The sequence below is a fragment of the Cebus imitator genome, unplaced genomic scaffold (assembly GCF_001604975.1).
Source record: "Cebus imitator isolate Cc_AM_T3 unplaced genomic scaffold, Cebus_imitator-1.0 Scaffold278, whole genome shotgun sequence".
NCBI classification, from domain to species: Eukaryota; Metazoa; Chordata; class Mammalia; order Primates; family Cebidae; genus Cebus; species Cebus imitator.
Window position 1 is genome coordinate 1,880,589 of NW_016107593.1, and position 15,277 is coordinate 1,895,865.

The 15,277-nt window shown below is 36.2% G+C and overlaps 1 protein-coding gene across 4 annotated transcripts in view; it reads right to left on the reverse strand.

Annotated features, from left to right (window-relative positions):
* Nucleotides 1-15,277, reverse strand: part of DCC (DCC netrin 1 receptor) — a 1,206,315-nt gene that overhangs the window by 629,573 nt on the left and 561,465 nt on the right. The gene's annotated exons all lie outside the window — the stretch shown is intronic.

The following is a 15,277-nucleotide window of genomic DNA, read 5'->3' on the forward strand; positions in this document are numbered from 1 at the left end:
AAAGAAAGAAAAAGAAAGAAAGAAAGAAAAAGAATCACACATTTTATTCTTTATAGAAAATTATATTTTACAAGGTATTTACTCAAGTATCATCCCATTTGCTCTTCACACTTTGTCACACTTTCTGTCTGGCACTACAGTATGGTCAGAGGCTAAAAAATAATGAAGATGTGCCATGCATCTCTAGAAGCTTACTATGTTGTTACTATTGGTAAATAAAAAAGTGAAATTCCACATCTAGTTCAGTTTTTAGGTTACAATCCTACAGACAGAAACTTGTTCTTCCGAATCCTGGTCCTATGGACAGAATTCCTGTTACTCCACTTTGGACAAAGGATTATGAAGCCATGAAGATTCATGAAGAACTGGTCATGACATGACCACCAATTAGGAGTAACATGAACCATCAATTATAATAAAAAATTATAAAAATTATAATAAAAAATGTCTTTTAGGCTTGACTACTTAAGATAAATGTCCATCCATATTTGCCAGGTATGGCTGTGGAGTAATGAAAAAGACCTAAAAGCTGGAATTAGAATAGCTTGTGTTTTTAGCATAGTTGGGCCACCTATTGTATATGAATACTCTGGAAATTTGTTTCATTTCTTTGGGCCATGAAATGGGATAATGTCTAATTCACATGGTCACTTTGTTCATATAAAATAACGTGCGAAAAACATGCATTAATATGAAAGATGAAGTAAATATAAGGAAAAAAGAGAAGAAATAAACTGGCCATTACCAAGCGTAAGCATGCTAAGAGAGAAGACTTCTCCACTATGACATTCTACATGAGATGGGTAGAAGATATTTTCACCTTGCTATCTCAAACCCCCTTTTATGAACAAGTGGATATTTGTGATCCTAATTTTTGACCGTGAAATTTTTGTGGTTTTTTTTCAAATGATTACAAAGAAATCTATGGTTATCAATTATGCCATTGAAAAACCATTGGCAATTTTATTTGTTAGAGAAAATTCAAAAATTTTAATCATTATTTATGGTTGCTATTCATCCCAGTTAAATTCTGATATTTCTATTTTCATTTGAGTCATGCCAGAATTGTTTTAACTGTATGCACATGTCACAAAGAACTTTGATCCATTCATCAGTCTGGGGTTCATGTCAAGTTTTACTAATCATATTTTATGTTACTGTGTTGTTGATTTTATAGATTTAAGTCAACATTCCTCAGGTCCAAGTTTAAATTTTGTCAAGAAACCTTCATTTTCTCATTAACGTTTAGTAAACAAAATTCCACTGTGTTAAGTTTTAATTTGAGTCTATTAATTTTCATAATCCTAATTTTTCCCACAACCTGATAAAAATTTTTCTGTGGCCAAAAGGGCAAAGGTAAAATGGCCTAGGCCAACTCATAATGTAATATGAGAGAAAATAAGCAATGCCATAGAGATGCTATTTCACTTTCTTCCCTAAGTGAAGGTGAAATTTTATGTCTCTTTTAGGGATTAGAGTTTTTGGACCACAAATTAACTGAATCTATGAAATTAGACCAAAATTACATATGGCTTAGGTACAAGCTGCTAAAGGATATCATTCATTATAGCTATATCCACAGAAATAGACCAGCAATCCTAGATATATTAAGATTGTTCTTTGTACGAATGATTAATGCTATACCATGCAGAAACCTTAATACTGATGCAAATATAAATTTGTTCTTCACATATAGATTATAAAGTTACTCATCTGATTCTTAAACTAAGGCTCTGAAATCTGTATCCATGAGGCTACCTGGATAAACACTACAGATTACCTAAAGGGGGCGCCAGCCACTTGCCTAATTTCATTCTTTTTCAGTTAGAAAAACTCATCTGTGTCTGTGCCACATCTACATTGGGTGAAGAACAAAAGGAATTAGTTAACTTGTACCCAGACTTATTGCTCAAAATCCAGTTTCCAGACCATCTGCAGTGTATAGTTTTGCGTCTATTCCAAAGAAGTACATAATCTACTACAGATTGGCTCAGATACGGATTTAAGGCATGTACTTAAACAGAGCATGATCTGTAGGTAACACACAAAGCAAAACTGCAATGTAGTGATAGATGTGAGGCTTATGTAGGGCAATGAGTTTTAAACAAATTTTATTTAATAGTTTTCTTGGTTGTCATCCCTAGTATTATATTTTATAGTTAAGGAAATACAGTCAGGAACAGTTTTCTAATATACAGAAGTTATACATTTAATACATGTAGGTGAGAATAAAATTTTAAGTTAATTTTAACAATCTGGACATTTATATATTCAGATTTATGGTTCTTTAGAAGTTATACACATTGGATAAACTGAAAGCATTTAAACCATGTATCCATGGTGGCTCACACCTATAATCCCAGAATTTGGGGAGGCAAAGGCGGGAGAATCACTTGAGCCCAAGAGTTTGAAACCAGCCTGGGTAACATGACAAAACCCAACTCTACAAGAAATTTTTAAAAATCACCCAGGTGTGGTGTCACACACCTGTGGTCCCAGCTTCTCAGGAGGCTGAGGTGGGAGAATCACCTGAGATCCGAGACAGAGGTTGCAGTGAGCTGAGACTGTGCCACTGCAGTGTAGCCTGGGTGACAGAGTGAGACCCTGTCTCAAAAAAAAGAAATAATGAAATAGCAAATAAAACATCTATTTTACACACGAATATCTATTCCATTCAAAAAACATATTTTCAAGTAGGTTCTAGAGCCTAGAATATGTAAAATGAAGCAATAATTCAAATTGATACTCAACAATTGGTTTTCTATATAAACATCTACCTGGAAGAATTAGATACAAAGCCAGGGATTGCATATTAATATAATTAGACTTAATAGAATTGGTTACTATTCTGCATATACTCTATGATGATTTCAGATCTCAATAAACTGGGGTCAGAACTGCAACCCGTTTAAAAGTTAACAATGCTTGAAAATTTCACATTGTTGATTACTTGTCAGAGTGAGAAATTAAAAACATGATGTGTAGTCTTTTCTTTTTGTCTCTAAAAGGGGAACTCTATACATTCAAAAGCAATTCTAAGTTTATAAGGTTGTATATGGCTTAACTTAATGCTCCCAATACTGTGCCAAATTTTAGCAGTTACATCTTATGGTAGTGTAACAATCCAGAACAGTCTTAAAAGAAGAAGTTATAGACTATCAACTTAGTACTACAGCTTCAAGGCATGTAACATCTAGTAATGAACAATAAACTCACTGTAACTCATATGTATGAAATACTGTATTTTCAGAAAAGTCATTTAATGTTTTAATGTAATACAAACGATTCCCATGCTTCATTCAGTGAGGGATACAGGTATAATTTTCACTAGATCCTTGTGAAAAATAGCTAGCTGCTTAACAAGAGCCCATTCACGGAAAAAGTCTGGTTCAGACTCATTAGGCCACATCTGATCCATTGTAATCACAGCAGCAATGGTCTTCCTATCTCTCTGTTTTTCTCACTCAAACGCATTTCAAACATAATCAAAACGTCAGTGCTCCCACACCACCAAAGTTTTTGCTTCACTCAGGAAATCGTGAAGTTCCCCAAATGTTCTGGCATTGTCTTTTGCCCCAAAACAGGCAAAGGGTTTTTTTAAATACATGCCCAGGCATCTAGCACCATGTGCCTTTCAGACTCATTTTCCACAACTTCTGCAAAACAGTTCTCAGATCTATTGACCTTGTAAATGTCCTAAACATGGTTTCTTCTTGGCTGTATTTCTCATGAACCTTCCTCTAAAAAGGAACACCGTCTCTCCTATCAAATCTCTAGTCGTGCTTCAGGCACTGAGTCAAAAATTTCTCCCTTTTTTCCTAGTCTTACTTACTGGAAATCATGATCCTACCTTTTAAATTTTTATAGTACTCATAACTTGCATATACTATAAAAAGTTGGATGTATAAATAAAAGCTTGAAAGTATATGTACATTCGTGTGGATGTTTTCTGTATTTTATTTCTGTGAAGTGTATCAAATATTTACTGAAAGAAAAAAATACACAAATATTGGTGGAGGTTCTATGGGACTCTAAATAGAGTATTGAAGACATCCAAATTTTGAAAGCTGGGTTTGAGCTTTGGCTCTGTCACTTTCCAACATACTCTGTAGCAGTTTGGAATAATGAGATTACCTGGAGTCACTTCTCTACTTCATTAATGAGTTAGATGACTTTGGGAACAGATTCACTTTTATTATTTGTACCATTTTAAGCACCTTTATAAATGACCTTATTTAATCCCCACAATGGCTCTTTAAAGGCAGTACTATTATCATCTCCACCTTTTAGATGGAACTGGTACCAAACTCTTTCAAATGTTTATAGTAGGATTATTATGTTGTCATATTTTTTTTAGCCAGAGTCTTACACTGTCGCCCAAGATGAAGTACGGTGGTGCGATCTCAGCTCACAGCAACCTCTGTCTCCCCAGTCCCACTGACTCTCCCGCCCCAGTCTCCCAAGTAGCTAGGATGACAGGTGCGTGCCACCAAGCCTAGCTGATTTTTGTATTTTCAGGAGAGACGGCATTTCACCATGTTGGCCAGGCTGATTTCGAACTCCTGACCTCAAATGATACCCCCGCCCGCCTCGACCTCCCAAAGTGCCAGGATCACAGCCACTGCACCCAGCCCATGATTGCTATTTTTAAAGGTTTAGTATTGAATTATTATACTTCTTAAAATATTTTATTTCTCTGACATAAATGAAAATATTTCAAAAGGACTTTATTTTATATGTAATACTCTTCACTCAACCCACAAGTAGCAGTACTGTACTGAGTACAGTTGGTTGTTTAGTAAGTACATTCCGCCTCACATTGAATTCCTATAGACATACTGCACTATTCAAAATAGCAGACAAAGGATTTTTGGTGATTTCGGAAGGCTTACACCGTTAGCCCAGGAAAAGGTTGTTTTTAATAATGGATTTCAAAGTTCCTACCTTCATACCTAGCCTGGCCCAAGGTGCTATGGCAGCTTTAAATAGAGGAACACCTGGTCTTGCTGGAAGTGTCCCACATAAGCCAACCTACAGATTTCCATATTATTTGGATCTCCATGCATTAACAAAGATCAGAACCTATTAGTGAGAAACCGTAAAAAGGAAAGAACATTTTGTTTTACATATGGAAAAGTCAGACACATATGGAAGCTCTGTTTAATCTCCTGATAAATGATAAAGACAGCTTTAATTCAAATTTTATAAGTGATTGATACACAGTAAAAGTGCCTGGGCTTCAGCCTCAAAAATTATACTGATGTCAACAGTTCTAATCATAGTTGAATAGGAAGCATTGTGTGCTATTAGCAAGAGATTCAGCACCATTACGAAACTACCATAGAGAAATGGGTCTCACCTTGTTTATTTTGATTCCTGCAAAGGATCTTCCACTGTTCTGTAACACTAATTTTAACACTAAAGGATTCATTAGGAGTCTACTTATATGTGTTACTTTGTTAAGTGTTCCTCAATGCCCGTTAAAGAGCTGTAACCCCAATTTGTTCCTAGAACCTTTATTATTTATCCATTCTCATTACCTCATGGTGGCTTTCTCCCAGTTAGAACCATCTGTCCTACAGGTTTTATTTCTAGCACTTACTTCAATGTAATTAATTAACTGGAATTTATTTGATAGCCATCATCAAGACTAATTTGTAAATTCCACAAATCAGGGTTGAATCTATCTTATTCTATCATGTTAGCACTAAGCATGGTATATGGCAAATACTTGGCCATCAAATATACGTTGAATGAAAAATATATATCGTTAAGATAGTCAGTTTAGACAAATATTCCAAATCCTAAATACTGGAAGGTTTAGGAAAGACTAGCAATAACTAGGAAAGCGTAAAAGGTTAAAGGAGCCTTGGAGTGGTGGCTTATGCATCTAATCCCAACACTTGGGGAATCCAAGGTGGAAGGATCACTTAAGGACAGGCATTCAAGACAAACTTGGTCAAGATAGAGAGATTCTGTCTCTATAAAAAAATTATTTTAATTAGTCAGATGTGGAGTTGCACACCTGTATTCCTAGCTACTCAGGAAGCTGATGCGGCAGGATCACCTGAGCCCAGCAGTTCAAGACTGCATGAGCTGTGATCATGCATCTGCACTCCAGCCTGGGTAATAGAGAGAGACCCTGTCTTTAAAAAATAAAGAACAAAATAAGAGAAGGGAAAAGCAGTGGTTGTTTTAGGAAAATGGAAAAAAGCTAAGGCTAAAAAACCCTTTCATTTGAAGATAGTTGGGGAGTGAGGGGTAGCGAGGCTATGAGTAAGGCACTCATGAAAATATTGTCTAAGCCAATATACAGTTCGATTGGAAAGCAGACATTTTGAATGGGATTTCCTCATCCTCCCTTCCCATCACTGTCCTCAGGAACAAAGTTATCAGTGGTCTCAAGGCTGCTGGGACAGCCTGTGCAATGGATGCGGCCATCAATCTCCTCAGACCAATACATACTTCCTCAGAAGCTAGGCACAGCCCAAATATTTGCTGTCACAGGCAGTAGAAATGTTAATAGCAAAAGCAGCAAACATTTTTCATTTGGGTTTTTCCTTTGTGATGTTAAAAAATAGTGAGGTAAAAAATCACCATGGCAATGAATGGAAAGCTGCTAAATCTGTAGGGACATCAAAAGTGTTAGGCTCTCAGAATTAAAATGAGGAGAACAATAGTCTCTCCCTACCCTTCCACCCAAGCATACAGACACTGCATAGACGACGAGAAATCTTTCCATCAGATCCAGTCAGCAAGTTGGAATATCTTCGACATGTACTCTCATTCATTTAATTCTAAACTACTTTAGTTTTCAAGCAAAAGCGGAAATAAGGCATTTCACAGTCCAGGTTTATGCCAAGATTTGCCACCTCTAGGGAGGTCTCTCCTCCACCCACACACCCCCAGAATGGGCCTGTTCCTTCTTTTAAATTCTAATCTGAAAATGGCACATTCTTCCGACTTGCCCTGTAGCCTTGTTGGCAGACTATCAGGATCCACATCTTCTCCTGTGGAAGGTCTAATTATTAAGTAATTAAAGTTCATTTAATAAAAAGAGACTTATCAATTGGGGGACAGACCTTGGGGTTGGAAACACGCCTTGCTTTTAAATATTCAGCAGTGTGGTAATACTCTGCAACTGCCAGAGGAGAGCTGCTGTAAATGCTTTGTTTGCTCCAAATTAAAGGCTGAAGGTTACATCCCTTCAAAGCCAGACCTCCTTTGCCCTTTTTAATTCTCAAATTAGCCAAAGGGCAGAGAATAGAGGCAATCCAAAGAGAAGTCCTCTAGAATTAGTCCTTTTCAAAAAGCAGCCAGAAGACCAATAAAGGATATGCAGGGAATTTGTTAGAAGCTCATTTCGGCCCATACATGCCATGTCCCTCTGCAAGCTATCATCTCTCTTTCCTCTCTCCCACCCCTTTTTATTTCTGCTTCATTTTCATTGGCAAAATTACAGACTCCCACGTGGCTGGCTGAAGAGCAATTGTTGTATGGTGCAAACAAAGCCCTGGTAAGTGTGCCTGGTAGGTGCCAACCATGTTTGCCCAGTGGGTGATCTTTTAAGAAACAATCACATGGCCAAATGACTGAATTTCTGAAGGATGTCAGAGGAAAAGAAAAATCATATAGGCAGATTACACTCAGTGTGTCCAGCTCTGAAAGCTTAGCAGCACACAATGAGGTTTTGCCCTAGGCCAAAAATAGTCAAGGAGAAATGCAAGCAAGTAAGTTTTTCTCGGAATCGTCGTTTGGGTTTGTCCAATACAACATCCTCTGTAGTGTTGGTACCATCCCAGATCCTTGAAGCAGTGAAAGGCTGACTATACATGAGACCTAGAACCAGACGGCCATTTGGGGACTGACCAAGAGCCAGTTTAAAGGCTGGTCTACCATAATCTCACCTAGGAGCAATCCTAGGTTATTTCTTGGCTGGCCTTCAAGGCCATGGAGTATTGAGGATTCTCCAGAATCATCCTTCTTAGTAACATCCTCAAGACTTTGGGTAGTTCACATTTTGCCATTAAAATAATTAGGAAATGTTGCTGTCTCTGAGGGAATGTATTTTATAAAGGCATTGCACACAATCACCCAGTAAATCCAGAATTCGATTTCAGCCCCCACCCAGCTTTTCCCTAGAGGTGGTTATCAGACTACATCATGTACTAACAGGTCTGCTCCTCTTGATTTCATTATCAGCCATCAGACAAGTATGAGTTAGCTTGGCCCATCAATGTCTTTGATTAACTATAGGATCAACAAAGGCAGTTTGCAGAAGCATTGTTCTAGATAGCATGTTAATAACTATTTCATCCATTCGAGTTATTTTATAATATCTAAGCACAAGGTTAAGTAATAGAGTTTTACCACCTCTTCCTCAAACTCACCTAGTATTGTCTTTCTCGATTCTTCTTAAAATCTAATCAAATTATATGGACATCAATGCCGTTGCTTTAAAGGAAATTTAGAATGAAGTCCTTCTTATAGAAGAGACTAAATAGCAAATCATGTATAGTGGCAATTACCTTTCATCTTGGCTCTGCTGGCATCTTTGGTGACTGAAACAGGTTAACTGTGAGTACGCATTAAGCCAAATGTAGACTTAATATGTAGATCAGTTAGGAGTTGAGTATTTGAGTGTTTTACTTTAAGATTTTCTATAGAAATTCTTTAAATTTCTAATGTAGACAAATATTCACTAGTAATCAAAACTGAAAAGGTAACAAAAATGATATAGGACCTTAGCCTATCAGTGTTGCAAATTCTTAAAATGATAATTAACAATAATTCTGAAAGTGTGAATTGATACACAACGTTAGTAAAGTGAGTTGAAAATCTGCATAAGAATTTAACCATGGCTGAGCCCAGTGGCTCACACCTGTAATCCCAGCACTTTGGGAGGCCCAGTTGGGTGAATCGCCTGAGGTCAAGAGTCTGAAACTAGCCTGGTCAACAAGGTGAAACCTCCAACCAACTAAAAATTAAAACATGAGCAGAGCGTGGATGTGTGCACCTGTAATTCCAGCTACTCAAGAGACTGATGCATGAGAAGCACTTGAACCAAGGAGGCTGAGGTTGTCATAAGCCAAGACTGCACCAATGCTCTCCAGCTTGGGCCACAGAATAAGACTCTGTCTCAAAACAAATTTAACCCATTAATTTTTCTTCTTGGAATCCATACAGAAGACTACAAAGAAGAAAGTTACATATGCATTTAACATTGTTATTTAAAATAGTAAAAAAATATAAAATAGGCTAATTTCACAATTGATAATTTGTTAAGCAAATTATATCCGCTATACATAAAATTATATAAATCCATAGAAAATTATGTTAATAAACGTTTTTTAAAATGTTTAGTTTAAAATGAGGGAAAATTATATTTCTCATTTTTTCTATAACAAGCATATCTTTAAAAACACAAAAGGAAACTTTCCTAATGTTTTTAATACTCTAGTCAGTGCCTTATATTCAGTGAAAATTGCAAGCAAATTCTCATGAGCTTATTGATTTCATGAAGACATGTTTATCTCCACAAGCTTTGACAATAATTTTAATTCTCTATTCTGCAGATAAAATTCTTATTACAAAAACCTGAGATTGGTTTATAATCAATAATAATGAATAGTTTTACAGAATTCAGACTGAGGCTTTCTATTAAGCTAAAAATCTCATTACACATGGCTAATGAATGGTTGCAACACTCATAAAAGTTCATTGTGAATATGGCTGATATTTATTGGGCCTTCTTGAAGGTATGCACAATTCAGGACAAGCAAAACCTTCAAAAGCAGAAAAGCAAACTCTTTAAGTTGGTACCATCTTCTGTTTTTCATCACGCCCCAGTCACAACCCTTTCCCTACTTTATCTAGGTTCTCCTTCCATACACTGCTACCTGCATTGACTGCATTAATTAATTGGAATTCCCAGATCACTGATTCATTCACTCAGTCAGGGTGGTGACTATTTCTATATATCACCTTGACTGAGCCACAGGGCACCCCAGCCTTTTGGCCAAACGTTATTTTGGATGTGTCTATGAGGGTGTTTCTGGATGAAATTAACATTTAAATCAATAGACTGAATAAGACAATGTTTTCCCCAATGTGGATGGGCTTTATCCAATCCATTGAAAGCCTGAATAGAACAAAAGGCAGAATAAAAAAAAATTCATTTTCTGTCTTATTGCTCGAGTTGGGGCATTAGTCTTCTCTTGCCTTTCAACTCAGACTTGAACTGGAACTTTCACCGTCAACTCCCCTGGTTGTAAGGTCTTTAGATTCTAACTGGAACCATACCATCATGTCTCCTGGGTTTCCAGCTTGCCAATTAAAGATATTAGGACTTCTTAGCCTCCAGAACCATGTGAGTCAATTCCCTGCAATCAATCTCTTTGTCTTTCTGTCTCTATCTTTCTAAACAGATGGATAGCTCTTATACACTAAATAAAATATATGAATATAACTTAAATATATACTAATATAAAAATATTATAAATGCATATTTATATTGTGTGTGTGTATGCATGTGTGTGTGTGTGTGTGTGTGTGTTCTGTTTCTGGAGAATCCAGAGTACTAGAGTCACTCAGCATTTATTGAATGCCTCATATGTGCCAGGCATCATCGTAATTGCCTGAGGAATACAATGACAAACAGTATCAGTTTCTTTCCTTTAAAAGCTCATAGCCTAGTAGGAAAGGAAAAGATAAAGAATAATGCACCATGATAAAAATGAAAGATACTGGTGGGGCAAAGGTAGAATAATCCTCAGTGATGCCTGTTGCAAAATCAATAATCAAGAAACAGCTTCAAAAATGGTGGACTATGGCTGGGTCTTGATTAAAGAATGGGAGTTCACCAGGTGCCCAAGATACAAAAGAACATTCTGGACAGAGAAACATGTGCAAAAAGCAATGAATCTAAAGACCACAACATGTTTTTGGAGATGGCAAATAAATCAGTCAATGATGGGAAGCAGTGAGGAGTTTGAAAACATTTTGTTTTTCAACTTCATAAGAGAGCCTGATACTGTTCTTTTTAAAAATTGTGTTGTAAGTCTTGTGTGTTTTAGCTACAGAAATAATGTGATTTTCATGAAGGGGGTATCTATGACTCCTATCTTTTGTTATTATTCCCTAGATACACAGTAGCATTCAATAAATATTAACACCCAAGTTAATAAAGAAATAATTGGTAACATGTTTCTGCTATATTAACATGTTATATCACATTATGTAACAAGTTGTGCTATGTTATATTTAAGTGCAATACTGTTCAGAAAATGATTCACTCTTCTGGATTTCAGAATTCCAAGGTAGGAATACAGAATTCACATCCAGCATATTTTCTGAACGTAACATTACAAAGTCCTAACAACAAAGATTTTCATAAAGAGAAAATTTAGCAGGACATTTTCTTATTAGTTTCAAAGGTCATTGAAACAATTTATTGGGTTTTGTTTCAAACTTTTAATTAAGCATGTTATCCAAAGGCTTAAATTATCTTCTACCTGACAATCTATTAACCCAAGTTCCTATTTTTCTTATCAGCAGAAGTCATTGAATACATACCAGGCACTATATTAGGTATAATAATGTAAAGTTTCACCTTTATGTGGCTGTAAATGGCCCTTCTGAGATTCTCTGGCAATATGTATTACTCTACATCTGTTTCATAGGACCACCCTCTTCTCAATATAAGTGATTTTTTCCCTGCCAAAAACGTGTGCCTGAGTGCTATATTCAAAATATGTAGAGAGAGACAAAAAAAAAAAAAAAGAAGAAAGCTAAATGAAACAAGTTTTCAATACAAGGAGGCAGCAGAAAGACTAATGTCTGCTCAAGCCTTTATTCTATACTATATAATTCATTGAAGCTAATTTGGTAATAGCTAAGATTCACATCAAATATATCAAAAGGAGTCAATTGTTTCCTCTCATAATTTTAATATATTTTTCCTCCCCATAAAATCCATTTTGCAAAATTAGAAGCAAGAAACCCCAACAGAAATAGTAATTTAGATTAAAGACTTCTGGTAAATCTATATAATTTTAATTTGAATTTGGAAGTACCTACTGGGGGAAAATTGGAGCTAATAAAATGCATTTGCATACAGTGCCTTTGCACAATGAAAATGGAAAACCAAAATATTTCTGCATAACTGCATAACTTGTGTGATTTTCAGCCTTCTCTACTGAGATTCTGGGAAAATCAAAACTTGTTTAAGAATAACCGAATTGCTGATAACCTGACCTAGAATAACCTGATACATTAGCCACTCAAAGAGAAATGATGAATTTTGATGCTAAAGTTTATAGTTTTGAAATGTGTCTCAAACTCACAAGAATCAAAGCTCACCACAAAAGCCAGAAACGATCTTTTATCTCAACACATTTTGTTGTGTACTCACTCCCCAACAATCACTGGGCTGTAAAAAATGTCAGTATATTGGAGAATAGTAAATCATTCTTCATGAAAACCTTTCAGTTGCGGGGACATTCTCCTGGGTCCAGTTATATCACATGACACTTAGACTGAGAAGAAAGATGTAGAAAGGGGAAACTTGGGAAGTCAGATATATTTCTACCCTGCTTCTTTGGGGGGTCAAAATCTGGCTGCAGGTATGTGTGGTAGGAAGTAAATTATTCCTTCAGAACAGCTTTAAGCCTCAAGTGTCAGGGTACTTACGCAGTTTTTATAGAATCAGCAACAACATTGCTTTCAAGCTTGTTTATGACCTTTCCTGATATGAATAGCTATTAACTTAAAAAGAAGTATTACAGCATTAAGATTTATTTATTAAAAAGAAGCATGGTTTAGTAGAACATGAGGTTTGATGATCAGTGGGCCAAGAGGAACATGGAAAAAGATTAACCTGGAGCTATCAGCAGGGTAGGTAATTTAGATGCCACATACCACCTTACTCAGTCTGCATTTTATTTCAACAACATTGAGACATTAGTAAGGGATTTTAAGCAAGGAAATGACATGATCAGATTTACAAGTCCTGAAGACCATTCTGGCTGCTATACAGAAAATAGTTTGAGGAGGTGGTGGTGAATACAAGAGTGGAAGCAGGAGTCTCAGACAAAAACTTAACAGCAGTCAAGGCAAAAGGAAATAGACAAGTAAGGTAGGAGTTGAGATGGATAGAAGGAGAAAGTCTAGCTATATTTTAATGTGTAATGAACAGAACCTATTGAAGGTTGAGTATAGTTTATGGGGAAAAGTGTCGTGTTAAGAACAAACCTCAGTTTCCAAGTAAAATGTTTAGGTGATGTTAGAAATAAATTTTTGGTGCTGCAAAAGAAATAGCACTCGAACATAGATTATCTCAGCAAGGCAAATTTGCTCCTGCAGGCAGTTACCCCTCAGAGGTCTGGTTGTCATGAGAGTACACCTGAACAGAAGAAAGCAGGGGTTGTTATTATCTCTAACACAGCTTGTCTCTGTTACTGTTTCTTACCTCCATTGAATGGAGTTGATCACACAATCTAAGCTAAACCTGGTTGGCTAACTTGAAAAGTGCAGGAATGCAGTTATACCAGTGGGAAGGAAGGAAGATCAGTTTCAGCGGGAATAGCCTTTGCAATGGGAGGGGTAATTCACAGAGTGGGTTGCAGATGTGAAATGTGAGCTCTAGAGATAAGGACTGGCAGGAAGGTTGTTTACCAGGGCAGGGGGAACACAGAGGGTAAGGAAGTCTGGCCTTGAAAGCAGGGAACAAAAAACAAGGAAACTTAAGCAGGCTAAATTCATTGAAGAATTTATTGTATTCAACAGGTCATGATTTTGCTTAGGTTATATTGGTATAAAAATGTGGTAGTATGGAAGACAGTAAAAAAAAATGCATGTGAGCAAGAGATATGGCTAAAAATTAAACAGAAGTAACAGACTAATTATTGGGCTTCAATTTCTGAATCTCAAAAATGAAAACGGTTGATCCCAAGGCTTCTATCATTTATAAAAATACATTACTTTGTGATTCCATGTCTAAACAACCTAATATGTTACCAGAACTTACATTCATCCATGTCATTCATTCACGACGTAATTTATATAATTCATTCAGGACATAATTTAACAAAACTAATGTAATAGATACATCAGACACTGAAACTAGAGAAGCAAATTATAAACACTCCCTATCACCACCCTAAGGAAGCTGCCTGTCTAGGAGAAAATAGAGTTCACCAGGCAACACTTACCACCAGGGTTCTTAACAGAGGAGCTTAAAAACAGGCCTAGGGATTTATGGTAAGACAGGAGTCAATGAAAACCCCAAAACTGCAAAAATCTGACCAACTAAATTTGAGTATTAATTTGAATGTTAAATTATTTCTTTTGCTTATAATAAATAAGCTACCTTGTTATTTATTGAGCCTTATTAATTTTAAGTCATTTACACTGATTTATATTAGTTCTGTAACTAGAACTCTGGTTCTCAAAGGTTGTCTAAATATTGCTATTTTAAAATCATTCAGCTTTTCAAGGAAGAGAAGATCAAGAGCCTATGTTTAAAACAGCTGGATGTATCTTACATTTTGCCAGGTTTTATGACTTAGCTTTGAATCAAAGTTTGCTTGCTTTGAAGCAAAATCTTTTTACATATTTCATTCTTCTCAGCCTCAGAATTTGGGAATTTGAGACAGTATTTAAAGTGAGGTACAGATACTTCTACATCAGAACAGTATTTGAGACACATACTGATATGTTATTGTAATCACAGTTTGCCCTTTTGGAAAATTGCTACTGAGTCTTAGATATAGAACCAGCTATTAAGATGCAACAGAGTTCATCAATCTGAGGCCACCTATGCGTAATATGTGTATCTTCAAGATAATTTCTCATTAGTAAATTTATAAAGGGTTAACCTAATTTTAAGCTTAAACCTAGGAATCTCATAACATATCAGTATTTTCCAAAATTCTTACCTGATATGTAACATAGTGAGCTATGTTTTAGGAGGTTTTATAAAATCAATTACTAGCAATTCTTGTTTCTGATAATTCTTCATTAATAACAATATGTTCTATCCCAACTAGTCTTCTCACTGAGTTCTTAAGCGTGACTTTATATTTCCCTATGTACCTCACCAGCTGTGCCTCCCTCTGCCCTCCAGCCCTGTGTTCAATTAGTTTGCTCTTTTCCAACTCATGAGGGCTGAGCCATGGTTGGAATTGCTCAACATTGAATCCTTGTTGCCTGGTACATGGTAGGCACTCAGTAAGTATTTGCTGAGTGCAGAGCTAAAATATAAGAATGCAACTCAAAC